Source organism: Podarcis muralis, chromosome Z, assembly GCF_964188315.1.
Source record: "Podarcis muralis chromosome Z, rPodMur119.hap1.1, whole genome shotgun sequence".
Taxonomy (NCBI): domain Eukaryota; kingdom Metazoa; phylum Chordata; class Lepidosauria; order Squamata; family Lacertidae; genus Podarcis; species Podarcis muralis.
The window spans coordinates 34,605,683-34,619,844 of NC_135673.1; the positions used below are offsets into that span (position 1 = coordinate 34,605,683).

Genomic DNA, 14,162 nt, shown 5'->3' on the forward strand with positions numbered 1-14,162 from the left:
AAGAGAATCTCAACAAATCAAAAGCAGCACAAAGAGAATGGGCAAACACAGGGAACATAGGGTAGATGAGCACCACGGCTCACAAGAATCACAAGCAGTATATATTATCTTGAAACTCTTGTTTTAGGGCTTCATTTTGAATTATTTGGGAAGGCAGCACCAAATTCATTGCATGGTTCTTGAAATAGTGTCATTGAGACCATCTGGATAGAGATGTGGAAATGTTTTCAGGTTGTTTCTGTAACATTTAAAAAAAACTTTATTGTGAATAATATATCTTTCTATTTATGGATTTCATAACTGAGAGAATGAAAATCAAGAAAATGTCCCCCAAAGTCTTGTATTTCTCAGATTTAATCACCATCTACTGAGTTTCTTAAAACAAAAAAAAATCCTTCCAGTAGCACCTTAAAGACCAACTAAGTTAGTTCTTGGTATGAGCTTTCGTGTGCATGCACACTTCTTCAGATACACAAGATTTTTTAAAAAACTTACACAAGTTTTTTTTTAAGTGTGCATGCACATGAAAGCTCATACCAAGAACTAACTTAGTTGGTCTTTAAGGTGCTACTGGAAGGAATTTTTTTTGTTTTGACTATGGCAGACCAACACGGTTACCTATCTGTAACTGAGTTTCTTAACTGAGAGATGGGAGTGAGATCTGCCATGGCCTAAAAATGGCCTAGAGTGTTTCCTAGATGCAAAATGTATTGTACAGTGGTACCTCGGGTTACGAACGCTTCAACTTACGGTGCCAGGAGACAAGGCCCGAAATCCGAGGAGGCCGAGGCCTCCCCATATGCCGGCAGACAAAGCCCAACTTCCGAGGAGGCCTCCATAGATCCTGGCAGACAAAGCCCAAAATCCGAGGAGGCCAAGGCCTCCCCTGATGCCAGCAGACAAAGCCTGACTTTTGAGGAGGCCTCCATAGGCCTCCGTGGATGCCGGCAGACAAAGCCCAACATCCACAGGGCCTGCTAGAGGCCGGGGGGCTAGGCCCCAACATTCACAAGCCTGCAAAGGCTCTGTGACTTTGCTCCAGCCACAGAAGGCCTCCGCAACAACCCCAAGACATCCACAGGATCCCAGCCCCAAAGTTAGGTAAGGATCACTTACCTAGCGAAGACATAAGAGCAATGAAGCTGTTAAAAAACAACAGGAGCCTCTGCCGAAAAGCCCTTTGCCCCACCCCTAGCTGTAGCAAGATGGGTGGCACCTAGCCAGGTAAGCCCACCTACCCTGTTGTGGGGGGGGGGGAGTGGAAAATTTTGGGATTCTTTAAGCCCTTTATCAGCCCTTGCCCCACTACCAGCTGTAGCAAGATGTAGCAAGCCCCTAGCCAGGAAAGCCCACCTACCCTGTGGTGGTGGGGGGTGGAAAATTTTGGAATTCTGCAAGGGATTTTGGGATTTGTTTATCCTTTGCCTGTGCCCTGTGCTTTGTCTCTGTTTTGTGCCTTCGTTTGGGGGACTCTGCCTTCTGCCATTGTTTTGGGGATCTGTGGAACTCAGTTCAGCTTCCTGGGACTGCTGACATGAAGCAAAGCAGCAAAGGCAAGAGAACTGTGATAAGTGTTGAGGTAAAGAAGGAAATTATTTCTAAACATGAAAATGGGGTCCGTTATAAGTGATCTGGCAACACAGTTTGGGATGCCCAAATCTAAAATTGGTACCATCTTAAGAAATAAGGATGCTATTAAGGGGGCCAGCGTTTCAAAGGGTGTTAAAACACTCAAGCAGCAAACACAGACAATGGAAGAAATGGAAAAATCATGCTTTTAATATGGATAACTGGAAAACAGGAGGCTGGTGACAGCATTTCTGAAAGCATAATTTGTGGAAAAACTTTACAGTTGCATGCTGACCTCATCGCAAACGCCCCTGGACCAAGTGCTGAGATTGAGAGTTTCAAGGCAAGCCATGGGTGGTTTGACAAATTTAAGAAGAGAACTGGCATCCACAGTGTTGTGAGAAATGGGGAAGCTGCCAGTGCCAGCAAATTAGAGGCTGACCAATTTGTTTTGGAATTTAAAGATCATGTTGAGTCGCAGGGCTTCGTTCCCCAGCAAGTTTTCAACTGTGATGAGACAGGCCTCTTTTGGGAAAAAATGCCAAAGAGGACCTATATCACAAAAGAGGAGAAAGCATTGCCAGGACACAAGCCCATGAAAGACAGGCTAGCCCTTTTATTTTGTGCAAATGCAAGTGGAGATTTTAAGTTGAAGCCTTTGCTAGTCTACCATTCTGAGAACCCCAGGATATTTAAGAAGAACAATATCATAAAAAGCAAATTGCATGTGATGTGGAGGGCAAACAGCAAAGCTTGGGTAACCAGGCAATTTTTCATTGAGTGGGTTCATGAAGTGTTTGGGCCAAGTGTGAAAAAATACCTCCAGGACAAAAATCTTCCAATGCAGTGCCTGCTTCTTATGGATAATGCTCCAGGCTTGAAGGATGAGTTGTTGGAAGAGTTTGCGTTCATCAGTGTAAAGTTTTTGCCCCCCAACACAACTTCTATCATCCAGCCCATGGACCAGCAGGTCATACAGTGGTGCCCCGCAAGACGAATGCCTCGCAAGACGGAAAACTCGCTAGCCGAAAGGGTTTTCCATTTTTCGAGTCGTTCCGCAAGACGAATTTCCCTATGGGCTTGCTTCGCAAGACGAAACGTCTTGCGAGTTCTTGCGAGTTTGTTTCCTTTTTCTTAAAGCCGCTAATAGCCGCTAAGCCGCTAATAGCCGTGCTTCGCAAGACGAAAAAACCGCAAGACGAAGAGACTCGCGGAACGGATTAATTTCGTCTTGCGAGGCACCACTGTATCTAATTTTAAGAAGCTTCACACCAAAGCACTGTTCCAAAAGTGCTTTGAGGTGACCTTGGACACAGAGATAACGCTAAGAGAGTTCTGGAAGAATCATTTTAATATCCTCCATTGCTTGCATATGATAGACAAAGCATGGAGGGATGTGACTCAGAGAACACTGAAGGCAGCATGGAATAAATTGTGGCCAGAAACAGTCCCAGAACAAGTAACAGAGGCTGTTGAAGAGGATGCTCCTATTGTTGAGGAAATTGTGTCTCTGGGAAATTCCATGGGTTTGGAAGTGAGTTGTGCTGATGTGGAGGAGTTAGTGGAGGAGCATAGGACTGAGCTCACCACAGAAGAACTTCAAAACATTCTGGTGGAGCAGCAAATGGTGGCAACTGAGGAAATATCTTCGGAGGAGGAGGAGAGTAGAGAAACTGCACCTACAGCCTGGAATGGGACACTAAGGATGAGTTAACAAAAGAAGTCATGATAAAGTGGGCGGTCGACTTCGGTTACAATATTGAATACGATAAATGGGTAAGATTATGGAACGAAGGTATGAAGTTTACAGCGTGCTCCACCTTAAGAGAAAATTTACTAAAAATGATGTACCAGTGGTATATCACCCCGGTTAAATTGGCAAAAATGTATAAATTGAGTAACAAAGCCTGTTGGAAATGTAAACTAAAGGATGGGGATCGCTACCACATGTGGTGGGCGTGTGATAAGATGAAAAGGTTTTGGGATCTAATATATAATGAACTGAAGAAACTTTTTAAGTATACATTTCCTTTAAAAAACGGAGGCTTTTCTATTAGGGATAATAGGGGAGGAGGTGAAAAAGGAGGATTGTAAACTATTTCAATATGCTACGGCTGCAGCTAGGATCCTTGTGGCTCAAAGGTGGAAATTACAGGAGACCCCAACGGTGTTGGAGTGGCAAACCAAACTCTTTGAATATACAGCTAAAATGACATAAAATTCAAGACCAAAAAGGGACAAAGTTTGAAGAGTGGGGTAAATTTGTTGCATATATAAGAATTAACTGTAGAAGTCTAAAAACTGTAGCAGGGTTAACATAAATCCTGTGATGTGTATAGAAGGCAAGAGAAGATATAAACTAAGAAAACTGAAGCAGGGAAGGAAGGAAGTCCGGGTGTGAACTTACGCAGTGTAAATAAGATGACATAAAATGATGATTGTAAAAGATTAAGTTTTATTTATGTTTGTGAAAAAACTAATAAGAATATTTGGGGGGGGGGGGGACTGCACCTACAGCAACAATCAAAGAACTGCTTGCAAAATGGGCTGAAGTGCAAGCTATTGCTGAAAAATATCAGCCTGATAAAGCTGCTCTAAGTTATGCTGCTAACACCTACAATGATAACGTAACCTCTCACTTTAGACAAATCTTAAAACAATGACAAAAGCAAGTCTCAATCAAAAAAAATTTGGTAAGGAAAAGATCCAGGGAGTCTGAACCAGGTGGCAGTGGTGTAAAAAAGGCAAGGGAAGGAATGGCAGGAGAGAAATCACTGATTGTTATTGTGGAAAAGGACCCTGAGCCCCCATCCAAACAGTGACTACCGTCAGCACAGGTAAGAAAAAAATCACATTTTCATTTTGTACTGTTTTATTGATTTCATTTTATGGATCAATGGCTTTGTTAGATAGTAAAATTCATGTAAAATTGTTGTTTTAGGGGTCGCTTTTCATCGTCTGGTTCCTGTTGAGTGTTTCGCTGCTAATCAGAGGCTTCCTGTTGAGTCTACCAGCTGTTGGGTCCTGAGCACCCACGCAACACAGAAGTTATATTTGGAGGTTTTGCTTTTGCTATTTTTTTGCATTTTGGTTTGTGTGGCCTTTTTGGTTTTTTGACTGTGACTTGTTCTTCATTTTATGGGACTGACTTGTGACTTTGCTTTTGTGACTGTGGCTTGTGACTTCATTTTTGTGACTTGTTTTTGTGACTGTGTGGAACCCAGTTCAGCTACTGGTTGATTGTGTGGCTGCAGAAATGGATAAAAAGCCCCCCCCCCCATCCAAACTGCCTATCATCAGTGCACAAAAGGAAAAAAAATGCTAATTTTTTTTCATCTAAAATACTGTCTTATTTATTTTATAGTACAGTACATTGATTATTGCCTTCATTTTATGGTTCAATGGTCTCCTTAGACAGTAAAATTCACGTTAAATTGCTGTTTTAGGGGGCGTTTTTCATTGTCTGGAACGGATCAATCCACTTTTCATTACTTTCAATGGGAAAGTCCGCTTCAGGTTAAATACGCTTCAGGTTAAGTACAGACTTCCGGAACCAATTAAGTACTTAACCCGAGGTACCACTGTAGTGACTCAGCATCCTGTAGTGACTCAGCAGTCCTTTCTTATTAGTAATCATTGTTGACCAGAAGGTTCCAGGCCCTCTGAGCCCTCCTTATATAGCTGCATGCAGGTGTGAGAGGTGTTATTTTTGTTTCATACATTGCAAATTTTGGATAAGATGGATTGTTTCAAGAAGTGGCAGAAAGATATTTCTAGATTTGTTTGGCAGGGCAAGAAGCCTCGAATAAAATTTAAGATATTAACTGATGCCAAAGAAAGAGGTGGATTTGCCCTGCCAGACCTTAAACTTTATTATGAATCAGCTGCTTTTTGCTGGCTGAGAGAATGGCTGCTTCTTGAAAACACTGAAGTGTTGGATCTAGAAGGTTTCAATAATGCATTTGGTTGGCATGCATATTTGTGGTACGATAAGGTAAAAGCACATAAAGCGTTTAAAAATCATATTGTTAGAAAAGCATTGTTTAATGTTTGGATAAGATATAAGGATTTGTTAGAAAAGAAAACCCCAAGATGGTTGTCACCAATGGAAGCGAAGGCACAGAAAAAACTCAATATGGAGGCCAAATGGCCGAAATATTGGGAAATTCTGGAACAAGATGGAGACAGAATAAAATTGCAAAGCTTTGAAAAACAAAGTGCGAGATTGGCTCCATTATTACCAAATAATGGAGGCATACAAATTGGACAAAAAAGTTGGTTTCCAGGTGGAAAAATCAAAATTGGAAACAGAATTGTTAGATCCAAAAATCAAGAATTTGTCAAGAATGTATAACTTGCTGTTGAAATGGAACACTCAGGATGAAATGGTGAAATCTGCTATGATTAAATGGGCACAAGATGTTGGACATAACATAATGATGGCTGACTGGGAACGGTTATGGACCACAGGTATGAAATTCACGGCATGTAATGCCCTAAGAGAAAATATAATGAAAATGATTTATAGGTGGTACATGACACCAGTCAAGCTTGAAAAAATTTACCATCTGCCCGACAATAAATGTTGGAAATGTAATGAGACTGAAGGTACATTCTTTCACCTTTGGTGGACATGCCCAAGGATTAAGACATTCTGGGAGATGATTTATAACGAAATGAAAAAGGTATTTAAATATACCTTCCTGAAGAAACCAGAGGCCTTTCTCCTGGGCATGGTCGGCCAATTGGTGCTAAAGAAGGATAGAACTTTTTTTATGTATGCAACAACAGCAGCAAGAATACTCATCACGAAGTATTGGAAGACACAAGATTTACCCACCAGGGAAGAATGGCAGATGAAGTTGATGGACTATATGGAATTGGCGGAAATTACTGGCAGAATCCAAGACCAGGGAGAAGAGTCGGTGGAAGAAGACTGGAAAAAGTTTAAAGACTATTTACAGAAACATTGTAAAATTAATGAATGTTAGAAGAATGTTGGAATGAAGTGATAGAGGTGCCTGGCGTGCTCTGGTCCATGGGGTCACGAAGAGTCGGACACGACTAAACGACTAAACAACAACAAAGAAATGTTATAAGGAATTAAGTATAAATAGATTAATAGAATATTAAAGGAAAAATAAGGTTAGAATGTGTTAAGATAATTATAGGATAGAAAACAGAGGAAGATGGAAAGGAATTGCTGAAACAACTAATAGAAGTGGAATACAAAAAGGGAGGTGTGAGGAGGTCGTGGAAATAAGTGAATGAAAGATAAGATACTGAAATTGTTTGATGTGTTTTAAATTGTTTTTGTTTGGTTATGTTAGTTTAATGTGTCAGTGTTATGTAGTGTTTTTGTATTGTATTGTTCTGTTCTTTTTTTCTTTTCTTTGTAGTGTTGTGTTTAAATTGTTGGAAAAGTAATAAATATCATTTTCAAAAAAAGAGAGAGAGAGAGAGAGAGTCAGTCTGTCTTCCAGTCTTTGTCATTTCTCAAGCTATGCAGTCCTACTACTTACTCCTCAGAGCAATACGGCCGAGATGATGCTATGAAATCAGCAGGACTTAACAAGAGACCCTTAATGGGAGATCTGCTGCAGTGAAGGCTGAAGGAACTGCACCCTGCTGCAAGGCCTTCTCCAGCTGGCCTTGGAGCAAGACCCAGACTCACTGGAAAAAAACTCTTTGGTTGGAGCAGAGTGTAGGTGCTCTGTTACTGGGGTACTGGCCCCTCTTGAGTGAGAGGTTGGTGCCATGTGCAGACTGCTGTTGGAATGTGCAGGTGCAACACCTACAGTATGAATTATTTCCCAGATGCTCTATGGAGTAGCAATATGGGGCATGGATCCAAATGCTAACAAAGCCTTAGAACAAATTCCTCAGGAAAGTGCTCTCGCTCCCCAGTGGGACCCCAGCTGCTCTTCTCTGCTTGGAAGTGGACATGACAACAATACAGGCTAGAACTGACTATGTCCAAACAATGTGAAAAGACTTCATTCTCTCTCAGAGGAGAGATTCCCTGCTATGTCCCACACAGAACAGGAACAGACCAAATGTTGGAAGGATGGCATCCAATGCCTCTTCACCCAATATCAATTACAAGATCTTCAGGTGGTCATGAAGATGGATAAGAGGCACTTATGAGATTGTCTCTTCCAGTCCGATGCATAAAGGGATTTAACCATGATTGTCTCTACCAAAAGTTCACCATGGTTCCCACTTATCAAAATGGAGCACATCCGAGCTAGTTATCTAACAAAGCTTCCACTTGCCGTACTAAGAATCGCTTTTACAGAATTACAATTACAATCGATGGCGGTGGATGGTCAGTACAGCAAAGTACAGTACAAGGAGAGACTCTGTGTGGGCAAACGTGTAGAGGACCTATACCACAATTTATTTAACATGTGTAGAACTACATGTTTTAAATCTTGATTTTGTTTGTGTGTCCAGTGGTCAGCTGTTTTGGCCTAGTAAACCAGTGGCAACCTCAAATTGAAGGTTGTAATAGGGCTGTGGAGAGGAGGTAAACTCTGAAACATACTTGGCCTAACCACTGTAACAGGAATGTACACTGTGAAGCTCTTCCTCATACGTTATTGGGCTCTAGTTTCCACCTGCCTCAATCAGCATGGCTGATATCCAGGAATGATGTTATTTGTAGTCCCACCTGGAAGACCACACGTTCAGCCCTGCTCCAGAATGCTGAAGAGATTCACATCACATCTGTTGTTATCATTGTTAATGGCTGCTAAACCTGGTGGTTGCATAAAGCACAAGAAGGAGGTATCAGTGGGATTTGCACAACTAAGATTTGCCAAAGTGGGGTGGGGGATCCCAAAGGGAAGTAGCCCAATAGGCATGGCATCCAGGTGCATTCCAGGTAGCTTTGGACAAAGGGTATCACACACTGAAATGTATTACTTATACTACAGCTAAATGAGCTCTCCCAAGCTTACCTTTGATTAACTCAGAAATTTACAGACTACTTTTTCCTCCTTTTTGAGCCAATCCAGAGGCTCTGAAAAATGTCCCTACCTGTCACCATTACCCGTTCTCTACCCTCAGAGGTCCTCAGACTTCAGAGCGCACACACCTGTGATATCTTTGTCTCCAAGTAGGGGTAGTAATAGGAGATGGAGGAGGAGCAAAGAAAGGAATGGCAAATGGTTCCCCCCCCCCTTTGCTCTCTCTCTGCCCCTTTCCTCATCACCATGACAGCATGCTGCATCACAGAGGACCATGAAAGATGTAGTTCTTCCAAGGGCTGTTGAAATACGTCACTGTTTGCATCTGGGCCTGACTTGAGCAAACTCCCAACTTAATACTCTTATCGTTCATTAGAAGACCTGAGATCTTTGTTAGAGCTGCCACTGAAATCTCACCCAAAAGCAATATTTGGAATGAATTGGTGGGACATTCCTCAGGCTAAACATCTGAATTTCAAAGTAAGTCAAAGACATTTTGACATTTCTCAAGAGGGTGGAATGGGTTCTGCCCAAAGCTAGTTTGTCATTGGATTTTGCCAAAAGAGAAATCCCGCTTTGATTGATGCCACATAAGTGGAAATGTTGCCTGTTCCGCTGCAAGGTGATGAAACTGGGCCATGTGTTGAGCTACTGACATGCTATAAACTCCCAGACCACCAAACATCTGGCAGGCAAAACAAAGTCTTTGATGAGCTCGGTAGCAGCAACTCAAGCAATTGCCTGACTCTTTCTCAAATTATAAATGAATTCTCTGTCACAAATTTCCAAGGTTGGATCTGGAATTAGGGTAAGGTGAAATCAGTTAACTGCCTGTAATACTGGTCTCAGGGGGCATGTGTCAAGGGGTGTGATGGAAATACCTATCAATTTTTGTTCTCTCAATTTCTCATTTTCCCAACTTTCAATTCAGTTCTATGGCAATTTCTTTTTTTAAACCTCATGATAATTCATCAAAAGTGAAGTATTTATTAAGGACGCAGGTGGCGCTGTGGTCTAAACCACTGAGCCTAGGGTTTGCCAGTCGGAAGGTCAGCAGTTTGAATCCCCACAACGGGGTGAGCTTCCGTTGCTCAGTCCCTGTTCCTGCCAACCTAGCAGTTCGAAAGCACGTCAAAGTGCAAGTAGATAAATAGGTACCACTCCGGCTGGAAGGTAAATGGCGTTTGCGTGCACTGCTCTGGTTCGCCAGAAGCAGCTTAGTCATGCTGGTCACATGACCCGGAAGCTGTCTGCGGACAAACACCGGCTCCCTCAGCCTATAGAGCGAGAGAAGCACACAACCCCAGAGTCGTCCGTGACTGGACCTAATGGTCAGGGTTACCTTTACTTTTACCTTTTTAAAGTATTTATTAGTTAGCCAAGGGCCATTAATTGGACGCGGGTGGCGCTGTGGGTAAAACCTCAGTGCCTAGGACTTGCCGATCGTAAGGTCGGCGGTTCGAATCCCCGCAGTGGGGTGAGCTCCCGTCGTTCGGTCCCGGCTCCTGCCAACCTAGCAGTTCGAAAGCACCCTTAGGTGCAAGTAGATAAATAGGGACCACTTAATAGCTGGAAGGTAACGGCATTTCTGTGTGCGGCGCTGGTGCTGGCTCGCCAGACGCAGCTTTGTCATGCTGGCCACGTGACCCGGAAGTGTCTTCAGACAGCGCCGGCTCCCGGCCTCTTGAACGAGATGAGCACGCAACCCCAGTCGGTCACGACTGGCCTTCGGGCAGCGGTACCTTTACCTTTACCTTTAAGGGCCATTAATTATCACCCAGAGCCAGGTAAGAATGAAACAGCACACCTGACCTTCGACGCTACAGCACTACTAATAAACAATATCACAGTACAAACAAGTAATACAAAAAGTATATATGCTCTGTGTGTGTGTATAACACAACTTGGTACTTTAAGACAAGGTAAGCAACCACCTGTTATCCAGCTATTTTCTCTCCTTCCTCCCCACTTTCATGCTGGCTCTCAACCAAATGAAATTCAGCCTGTTCCTTTTTTTATAGGCAGATCTACAGCTAGGAGGCATGCTAGATCAAATGGTCCTATGGTTCTGACTTGTGAGCAGAAAGGCCAGTGTGTTCTTTTCCCCCAATTCCTTTTGTCCCTCAGTCACTTTGCTATGCCTTTGGAGAATGGCGTAATAATTCATCAGCATTTCAATGCAAATTTACCATAACAAACACATTTTTTAATGCACTTTTTACTATCATATGAATTTTTGCATGCAATTTTTCCCAAGGCAATGCATTCAATGTATGTTATTTTCATTAATATGTTGATTTTATTTCCCCCTAATAGATGCATTATCACACACTTGTTTTACTGGAGAACTGCATTACAGTACAACATTCCAGTAAGTAGAGATTCTGAAGGACGGCTGTGTTTCTATTTGCATATTGTTTTCAAAAGTGTGAATTTGGTTGGTTCACCTTTAAATGCTAACTGAATCAAATTTAACTCTCATTCGTAGATGGGCTACCTATTCAACTATCCCCTAAACAGCTGGAACAAATAATGCAAACATCTTATCTTTATTTGTAATACTGGCAATACTGCTCTGCATATGACCAGCATTACATGATTTCTTTTCTTTTTGCTGTAAAGTTTACAACATCCATACCCATTCAACAAAAGGTGTGCCCATGAGTGTCTTTAAATGTGCCCTATCATATATGGCAGGAAAAAATACATGAAGACTGTGCTTCAGAGTTGTGAAATAGGTTAAGATTCTGGTATTCCATATCTGAGCAAATAGCAGTAGGTCACTAAACTATGGTGACCAGATTTTTTTCAATGAATCCGGGGACACTTTTTTTTTTTTTTTTTTTAGCTGAGTAGCAACAGGGAGTCAGTAGCGGGGATGGTGAGGCAAAAGACCCTGGGCCCAAGCACACATGCATATTGTATAAAGGTGCAAAGCCCTTCTTTCGCACCCTGTGAAACATAAATGTGCAGAGCTTTTAAAAAACTGGGCAATGGCCACCCGGCCGCACCTCCCGAGCCTTCCCTGATCAGTCAAAACAAAGGGGGCAGGGGGCAGGAGATCTGTACCACCAGACACCCCCGGTTCCCCTTCAGCTGTGGCGGCGGCAGTCAGAAGCCCAGAGCCAGCCTAGTAGCACAGTTGGCTCTGGCTGGCTTCAGGAGCTGCTTGCGGTCATGGCGCCCGCCCTTTTTCCTTTCCGGAAGTCCCCATATGATGTGTTGTGCCCAGGAACCGGGGATGTCTGGTAACCCTACACTAAACTTCTTCCTCACAGGGATTTGCCATTTGGCCTTGGGCCAGCCTTAGAAACATCTCAGGAGTTTCAAGTAGAGATTTCCGAGTTTTTGATAAGGCCAGCATAACTTCCCAGGGAGTTTCTGTACAGCCATCCCTTTAACATCCCAAGGTGACTATACTCTTTCTCTGAGGATTGCTGTGAGTGTAAGATTGCAACTCTAGAGATTGTATCACAATCTAGATTACAATTTAGAACTGTCTGAGAGCTATTACAAACAGTGCTTATACCAGAAGGAACTTCCCTTAAGGCATCATTTCTTTCCTCCACCCACTTTGATTCTCTTTGCTATGAGATGAAGGTGAGACCCAACATATGCTCTGCATATCATGTGCTTGCTCGCGTACCCAAGCATACTGTCACTCCTCGTTACACTAGAAGTCTCCTGAGCACAAAGGGAAGTGGAGTTTCAGCGGATTGGAAATGCATGCTTCACTGAGTGCACTGGCAAGTTAGTGACCATCTGCAACAGACGCCAAGGGTGATGGGTTGTTGCTGGGTTGCTGATGTTGTTTTGTTTTGTTTTGTTTGTTTGTTGTTTCTTCTTCTTGCTTAACATTAAATTTTGAAGACATGTAAAAAAAAAAGTATTTCTAAGCAGCTGAATACAAAGCACATCAAACACATCTGGCATCAAAACCCTTCTGGAATTGATAGGAATCTGAATTAATTTAGACAGGAGTTTACTTGTGATAAGTTATTAAGCATCTTTTAAATAGCATCCATGGCTAAGAAAGCTGTATGTGAAGCAGAGAAGTCAGGAGTCCAGATTTCTCCTCTGCCATAAGAAAACATGATAGCCTTAGGCAAGTCACATTAGGCTCAGCCTTGCGAGCTTGGGGAAGGAGGTGAGAGGATGCTATGAGCTGAGGCCCAGATTAGGACCATGGAAAAACCGCTCCTGGAAGTTGTGGTGAGATCCACAGAAGAAGACCTTTGTCAGAAACGCCCAGCATCTGAAGAAGAACAACCTGTTTATAAAAGACTACGGATGGATTCGCCAGTTTATCCAGTCGAGTCAGAGGCCTCTCTACCACCAGAGGATTATTACAGGATCCAGGTGACATCTTGTGAGAAGAAACAGTCCTTGAGGTACTGGGGTCCTAAGCCATATAAGGCTTCCATTTCTTTTCTTACTTTTGCCACTTGGTTCATCCACTACCAGCATGTAGCCCCAGAATGTTGCCACAGGGGAATGCAGCTGTCGGACTGAACAGAATTCCCCCATCCTTGCTTTAACAGCTTCCAGTGAGTATCCTGGACGGGAGATAAATGCCATGAGGTTAACCACTTCTCAGCACTATATGGAAATATTTTAAGAGTAAAGGAAGAGGCAGCTTTCTGCTTTCCTGTGCCTTAGAACAGGGGTAAGAAGAAGTTACATCTGGATCTATTGGATAGTTTGCAGTTGATTGGCAAGGATGTGTAACAATAGCAGCAGCTGTGGGTGGAGGTGAAATTCAATTCAGTATGCATTGAAAGCCAGATCTATCAATTTCACACTTTCCTAAATGGTATGCTAACAGAAAGACAGCTATTCTTTGAAATTCACACTTATCTGAATTCTGCAATGCATTTCTCCAACCAAACAATGTTTACAAAAATGCATGTATTAAGGGAAGGCATGCATAACCATGGGTATATTAATGAAAATAACATACAAAGATGCACTATACTAGGGGAAATGGCTTGCAAAACCGTTTTATGTATTAGTCAAAACAGCATATAAAATTATATTAGGAAAAAAATCACACTAAAATGCTGCTGAATTTCCATAAAGTTTTTTTTATCACAAATGGCTGCAAAATATGGAATACTGAACTTAAAACTGATAAAATGAGAATGTAAGAGAACTGAAATTGGCAGATCCTTCCAACCCTAGCAGCAACAAAATTATTCCACTTCTTCTGTTTTCCTATACTATTGCAAAAATGAAGAATGCTTGGGTTGACCTGGAATTATTTTTTCGTGTGTGTGTGTGTCCTGCCTTTTCCCCTGAAGGGACTCAAAGCAGAAAAAAACCCAACAACTGATGAAAGCATAGAAAGAGCAATCATTTAAAAACAATTAAACATTCATAGAATTAAACTATATACATATGTAAACCTATTTAAACCATGCCAATCATTACAATAAAAACAGCCTGTCCCCCCCCTGCCCCCCAATCTTTCTTTCTTTCTTTGAAACCATCTGGTAGTTCAGGCTGAGAGAGAACATCTGACCTTGTTCTCTGAGCTTCATTGGATCTTCCCATTCTCAGGTCAACATTCAGTTCTGGTACACAAAAGAAATTCCTGGGCTCAGAATTTTTTCTCTCTCTATG

The 14,162-nt window shown here is 42.3% G+C and overlaps 1 long non-coding RNA gene across 1 annotated transcript; it reads left to right on the forward strand.

The window, feature by feature from the left end:
* The first annotated feature begins 1,469 nt into the window (after nucleotides 1–1,469).
* On the forward strand, nucleotides 1,470–4,840 carry LOC114589443 (uncharacterized). The gene is made up of 3 exons (XR_003704671.2): nucleotides 1,470–1,579; nucleotides 4,214–4,406; nucleotides 4,511–4,840. It is a non-coding gene; the product is annotated as an uncharacterized LOC114589443 (long non-coding RNA).
* The last annotated feature ends 9,322 nt before the right edge of the window (nucleotides 4,841–14,162 follow it).